Consider the following 7,669-nt stretch of genomic DNA (forward strand, 5'->3'; position numbering starts at 1 on the left):
TCATCTGAAAAATATTGTTTGCTTGTAACAATAAATGATTGTGATTGAAACTCGAATGGTTTTAAAGATCATAAACATGCCATTATTTAGTAGCATTAGGAGGAAGAAAAAGAGGAGGGGGGGAAAGAAGGAGGAGAAGAGGAAGAAAAAGGAGAAGAGGAAGAAAAAGGAGAAGAGGAAGAAGGGGAGGAAAAGAGGAAGAAGTGGAGGAAAAGAGGAAGGAGAAGAAGAAGAAAGAGAAAGGAAAAGAAGAAAGAGAAGAGGAAGAAGAAAGAGGAAAGGAGAAGAAAAGAGAAGGATAATGAAATCATTTTAAGAGGAAGAGAAGGGGGTGTTAAATTATACAATTTTTATTTTATTACCAGGGATGGGAATAATCCATTGTCAAATCTTTTTCAATTTCAAAATTGTTTTCCTCATGGCTTGCCTCTCCTTGATTTTTATAACCAATAGCACTATTACATCACAATCATTACACTGTACTCAAAACCCTGCAGAGTTCAGCAAGTATTATCACCGAGTGATTGGATAACTCTGAGCGTAGATGGGGTAAATACGACTCCTGTCGGGCTTTGTGACGTTCGATGTCATTGACCTTATTTGGCGTGTTTTCTCGTTTGGTGTTCATGTTCAGTCTGCTCGTCGAAGTGCATGGGCGCCATCTATCGTCACAGTTCACTCGCTGGCACGTACCGTAACATGGTTGAAATGAATGGGAATAATAGGCTGTTGTATGTAAGTTATGATCCATCTTTTAATCAGTTTGAAATATTACATAGTTGTGAAATTTCCATTGGGCCCTGATCACGGGCTCTGAGTAAATTATTATTATTTCGTGTAATCATTTTTCTCATTTCTAGTGAATTCAATTGACTGAAAAGACAAAGAATATAAAAATTGAAAAGATCATCACATATGCCATAAAGATTTTTGCTATGTGATATTGTTTATGTTTATTTTGCAAATTACGTCGGCTACGATGTCAATTTGTCATTTTTCCTGGGTTTTATGTGTGTTTCTTCGTTTGAAAGGCACAAAAATGTAAATTAATGAAATCACTGGAGGGAGATAGATGCAAAAATCAAATATATTCTTTTTTTTTTTTACATGACAATAAACATCGGGAATATTGGATTTTTAAGAAGACTTTGTCTGTGGCCAAAAATCCCGTAATTGTCGTTTCAACCAGGTTAAAGAAGGAGGAGGAGGAAAGTAGGAGAAAATGAAGAATAACAAGTGAGCCTTGTAGACAATGGTGGTAATAATTATTAGTTATAATGACAACAATAATAAAATATTGACAATAAGAATAAGAATAAGAATAATGATGATGATGATGTACATTGATGATGATAATGTTGATAAAAATGATAATAATAATAAATAAATTAATTATAATAATAGCAACAATTATAATATTAATAATGACATAAGAAGGAGACAAAAGAAGAAGAGGAAGAATAAGAAAAAAAAGAGAAAAGATTATATGATGACAAGGAGAAGAAATGCAATGAAAATTTGAATAATGATATAAAACTGATTTAAAACTCATTCACCTTAAAGCTCGTGGATAGTGTTGGTAAAGGATACAAAAATTCCAGTTGAATGGATCTTTCCTATTGAATAACGATTGCTGATGATGATTCAATGCGAAATTGACAGAATTTCTTCTTGGAAATATTAAATTTTAAATAAACTCCGAGAAATAAAATCATTCACCTCGGCTGAATTTCAAAGACAGTTCGCTGAATTTATGCGCACTCATATAGCGCCCACTTTCGTCCACGACTGATTTTTCCCCCTGTTAGTTGATCACTAGCCGTTCCACTTTTAGCAAACCGAAATATCCCTGCGAGCGTAGTCTGCTAATTCCGTGTACCCGCTCGTCGATCATTGTTCTTAGTTTTAGCATGGCCTCCGTCGAGTTTCTCCCCCAGCGAGTTCGGCGAGGAGCACAGGAAACCGTTGAATTTTTGTTAGATGGGTTACATAATTATTTTAAAAAATGTGGACTAACTTACCCCTTATGCTGTCCCTCCAACCTGTAGTTCACATGTTACAGTAGTTTATTTTGACGTTCATGAAAACGTATTAGAGATGAGTCTGTCAAAATTTTGGCTACAAATTTCCACGTGCGACAAGATTGGTTCATGGTTCTTGAAACTGCGAGATACATTATACTGCATGCTGCATGCGATGCGATGCGATGGACATTGGTCACGCTCGCTCAGCTCGGCGCTTCGGCCTGACATTCTCTCACGCTTTATCCAACTCTATGCATTCTGTTCATACACAGTTTTGCGTGTACGATGTGTTCATGTCTTTCACGTCATATTTCAGCGCATGCATTGGGGAAGGGAAATTAATTTGGAAGTGGGAAAAGGGAGAAAAGAAGAAAGGGAAAGGTAAAAAAAAGAGGATAACAAGTACAGGAAAAGAAAGAACAAATGAGGCAAGGGAAACAGGAAATAAGAATGGAACGAGCTAACATGATAGCAGAGGCAGATCAATTTCGCGGCCAATATCACGAATATGGGGGGGGGGGAATTTTTCACCCATTATTTTCCACGATCGACCGCTCTGAGTTGATTTTTGTTTGTTTCTTTCTTTGAAGGTGTAGACCTAACAGTCAGCTTTATTCTTATAAAACAACATAAATGCAGGGGCCGCAGAATGGTTTTCAAAGTGAGGGGGGCTGAGTCAAATGTTTTTTTTTTTTTTTTTGGGGGGGGGGGTGACCATGCAAAAAATCACAATCAAATGGTCATTTTTACTTTTTTGAACACGGTTATGGAAAAAAGCAGGGGCTGGAGCCCCCCCTCGCTTCCGCGACCCCTGAAATGTATAATCCTATACGTACTATTCAATATAGTGCGAGTGATGCGCGAGTTAAAATTTTTCGTAAATGTCATATTTTGTCCTGAAAATAAAACATCTAACTAATAACTATACTGCAAATACGAAGCACGAGCAGATTTTTTTTTCATATATATTCTGGCCTGATAAACAAGGGACCTGTTCTGATTGTAGTAGCCATGAAGACGATACATAGGCCTATATAATTATGATGGCCTATTTCAAGAATGGAATAATGCGAGCGCGAAGTGCGGGCTGAACATTTTTGACATTCCAACAAGAAAATTGACATTCTAAGCATTAATCCTGAACTGAATAGGTATATAACTAGACAATACGAGCGATAAGCGCGATGGGGAAAATTAAGATTTAGAGCTAAAAACGGGACACTATAGTTCATGTTTTGTAAGGCGTGAAGATGGGTAATTAGGCATCTTCCTACGTAATGCGAGCGGGAAGTGCGAGCAGAATTCTAATCTGAAAACTATTTCAAACACTGAAAATGAAACTGACTGGATGTGGATCGCACTCAATAAATGATTCAAGCGCGAAGCTCGAGCGGATATTTTTCGGAAATTATTCTGACCTAGGACGGGAACATTCTAAGGACATTTTGTCATATGAAAATAGAAATTATCTACCTATTAAGTGTCCCCAAGCGCGAGATGAAAATTCTTTCAATTATAAAAAAAGACAATATAGTTATTAGCAATTCATGAAATGTTATTGTTATTATCTTATTTATTACTCTAATAAGCCCAATAAGAGCGAGAAATTTGTTAATATCAATTTCTGAAAACTGGATATTCTAAGTATTTTTCTATTTATGAATAGAAGGCATTGGTTGATATATCTTTAACAATTAATGCGAGCGCAAATCACGAACCGATTTTTTTTAAATAAATTGTCATGAAAAGGGATTTTAAATAGTTTGTTATAGAGATAAATAACTAACCAATCGAAATGTGAGCGCGCAGCGCTAGCTGATAGGTTTTGACAATCAGAGCTGATATGTTTTGACAATCAGACCTGAATAAGAATATTTTGAGAATTTATTGTAAATACGAAGACTAGAGATTGGGTACTTGACAAATAATGCGAGCGCGTAGCGCGAGCTGCATTGATACTCGATCAGTTCAATTTACATGTGGAAAGAAAAATTTGAGAAAACTGGCGTATATGCTGTATTCTCGACCGCTGGTCTTTCTCACATTCATAAAATATTTTGGGAATAAGTTTTGACTTTATAAAATTATGAAGTCAGAGATCTTTTCATTACAAGAGATTCGTACTTTGTTTCGTTGACAAACAAAAATTACACGTTTTATTCAGCCGAAGGCCAAATACTTGCTCGTGCAGTATTATTTTGTCCACCCTATGCGATTGGTGAGGTTGGGGGGGGGGGGGGTAGGCCTATTGGGGAAGGGATAGGCCATGCAGTTGAACAAATAGGCATTTTCACAAGAAAGTGTGTGTGAAGAAATAATATTACTTCAATGCACTATGAATTATGATGCAATTAATATAGGCCGATATCGCAACATGTTTGTTTTGGGTTTTTTTGCTTTTCTCTCACTCATAACAGTCCGAGTGACAATATATATCCGGTTATTCATGAGGGACGTGTATCGTTTGGTTGTCAAGTTAGAAACAAAGAATTGCAATAATAAAGTTTGTCAGACTAGACAAATTCCCAACGACTCGTTCCCATGCAGCTCGATCCCCACCCAACCCCCCTCCCCTACGTTCTTTCTTTCTCTATATAATTTCTTTCTTTCATTGCATTTTTTCCCCTTCCCGTTCTTTCACCTCCTTTTTCTGATAATGACTTGAAAATCGATCAGCGCTTGGCTTGTAAATCATTGTCCCTGCCATTTTTTTGCATCTCTCCCACAGTTCAATGTTTAATTAAAGGTCAAGTCCACCCCAGAAAAAAAAATGTTGATTTGAATCAATAGAAAAAAATCCAACAAGCATAATTTTGAAAAATTCATCAAAATTGGATGTAAAAATGATTAAATCAGTATGGCATTTCCAAATTTCACATAGCCTATATTTTTCACAAAATAGTTATATGCACAACTCAGTATTATGCAAATGAGAGTTGATGATGTCCCTCGATCACTACCAACCGCGTAGCCAGGATTTCATTTTGGAGGGGGCGGTAAATGCACGCGAAGCGTGCCAACACTTACAGAGCGCGCGAAGCGCGCTCCCTAGGGGGTGGGTGCAGGGAGGGGGAGTTTCCCCCTCCCTTGCGAAGCTTTTGGTGTTTCATAAATTAAAATGAAAAGGAGCCGTCTCTCTTGTCTTTAGTACCTATATATCAGCTCCAATTCAGTTGACTATATTGTGATTTTGAACATTGTTTTCAAAAAAGATTGTGAACGCACAAAAAAGGAATACAATGGAGGAAATTAAAATGATAATAACCCCGCGCGAAGCGCGGAAACTAAAGCGTTTTATCAATTTTTTGCCATGAAAAGGGTCCCGAGAAAACGGTATTCTCAAACACATATTGGATACTTCCCTTGGAAAGATCAGATTTGATTACAAACAATTTAGCGACAGTGCATATCTTTAACTCGCAAAACAGAGGAGAAGAAGTGTATATGCCGGGAGGAAGATATTCCTCCCCGCGCAGAACAACGAAACTCTGAAATTTCAAAGGGCAGCCGTTTCATCAAATGCAGATATCTCCAATACCCGATCGGCTCTAATTCAATTAATTTTCTAAGATTATTGAACTTCATTACAAGGAAAATAGTGCGCAAAAAGTTGAAACTTCTGTGATTTATTGAAATTATATAAAAAGGATACCTAATTTCTTTGACTTATCCTGAAGCGCTTCATTTTGAATTATAAAGAAACTTTGGCGTCATTCAAAATTTCAACCTGAGGGCGCAAAACAGGACAGGAGATGAATGTGCAGGGAAATGACATGAAGTTTAATAGAATTTGATAAAAAATATTGTACTTTTTTATTTAATAAGATACGAATTTTATACCTTCATCTTTTTAAATTAGGAACCTGTTTGCCCCCAAAATTATGGTTGTTTAGTAATGAGCTGAAAAGCGGGAGAAGTTGACTTTATGGAGGTGACGGCAGAAATTGATATAAAGATTTCACCCAACCGGAGCCGACCCGACCAGAAGTTGCGCGATCAATTAAAAAAAAAGATAACTTCATATACTAGTTCGGCCTAACCATGCCCTAATGTATACATTTGAACTTTACCCGGCAAGAAACACATATATAGCTGAGGTGGAAAAACAGGGTTAGAGAAAGGGTGGGGAGAACAATGGAGATCTTCAATATTGTCATTTAACCGCGCGCAGCGCGGAAGCAAAATTCATATATAAATCTAGAGCAAGAGTGAAGGAGTTTCTCTTTTGAGAAAAAAAAAAAGAATAAAAAGAAAAAAAACCTCAAAGCTACCTTTCTTCCCTTTCCTCCCTTCCCTTTTCCTTTTCTCCTCTCTTTTTTCTCTTTTTTTCTTTTTGGGGACGTTTTTTTTTTTTGGGGGGGGGGGCGACCGCCCCCACCGCCCCCTGGCTTGTTTAAATTATATTTCAATTAGAGATTTGAAAATAAGGACCAACTTGACTGAACCATAGATATAATCCTCAGCGGTTATTCCACATATTCAGGAAAAAAATAAAATTATGGGGAAATATATAAAATGATATCGAGGCCCTATATCGACGTTACACCCGACCCACATTATTATTTTTATTGTTCTTTTTGGTAGGCCTATTTAGTTAGTGAGATAGTGGTTATTACCATGTGAAATGGCCATATTATGGAAAGATATACGATCAAACTGAATAACATTATTTACAGAACTTTATCCAATAAATTACTTATTCCATAGGATAGCCAGTTTTCTGAAACTCGGCATGCTGAGCTGTATACTAGGCCCATGGTTTCGATTGAATCAAATTATCTCGGGACACGCAGGATCTCTCCATGTACATGACCAGTGGACTGAACTCTTCATGACCTTTAGGAGGCCCGGTATACAAGATCGTTGCATGCAATGTATCTGTTGACCTTATTACGTAACGTCTCCACACGCACTATTCAACACAAACACACACACTCATACCGTACACCCACGCACAAGTGAATGAAATTCCCGGCCGCGCGTTTCCGTTTTACACCCTGGCGAAGGCATTTTCCGCAAAAATAGCCACAAAGCGACTAGTGAAGAGTCTACACACGTCGCTGGTTGCAGCGTGCGACACAGGCGAGCCCAAAGCCCCACACCACCGCATGCAATCTGCACAGTTACTGATCAGAGCATAGAGTTCCTCGGCACTTCATGTACAGAGAGCAGTCATATGAGTGAAATCCGAACATGCTTTTGCAGTAACGTTTTTTTTATGAATAGTTATGAAAAAGTTTTTTTTCTAAATATAAATTATTAACTAAATGAATAGAATGACAGACAAAATAAAAATAAACAGATACATATAATAGAAAGAAAATTGAAGTTTGATGGATTGATACACTTAGATGCCGAAAGATAGATATAGAAGACTGATAAATAGATAGAGACATAGATAGATAGATAGATAGATAGATATATAGATAAATAGATAGATAGAAGTAGAGAGAGAGAGAGAAATACAGAGAGATGGATAGATAGATAGATAGATAGATAGATAGATAGATGGGGGAGAGAACTTGAGAGATGGAGAGATGTTATAGATAGATAGATAGATAGATAGATAGATAGATAGATATATGGACGGATAAAGAAAAATAGAGAGAGAGAAAAAAGACAGACAGATGGATAGATAGAGAGAG

The sequence above is a fragment of the Lytechinus pictus genome, chromosome 16, assembly GCF_037042905.1.
Source record: "Lytechinus pictus isolate F3 Inbred chromosome 16, Lp3.0, whole genome shotgun sequence".
NCBI lineage: Eukaryota > Metazoa > Echinodermata > Echinoidea > Temnopleuroida > Toxopneustidae > Lytechinus > Lytechinus pictus.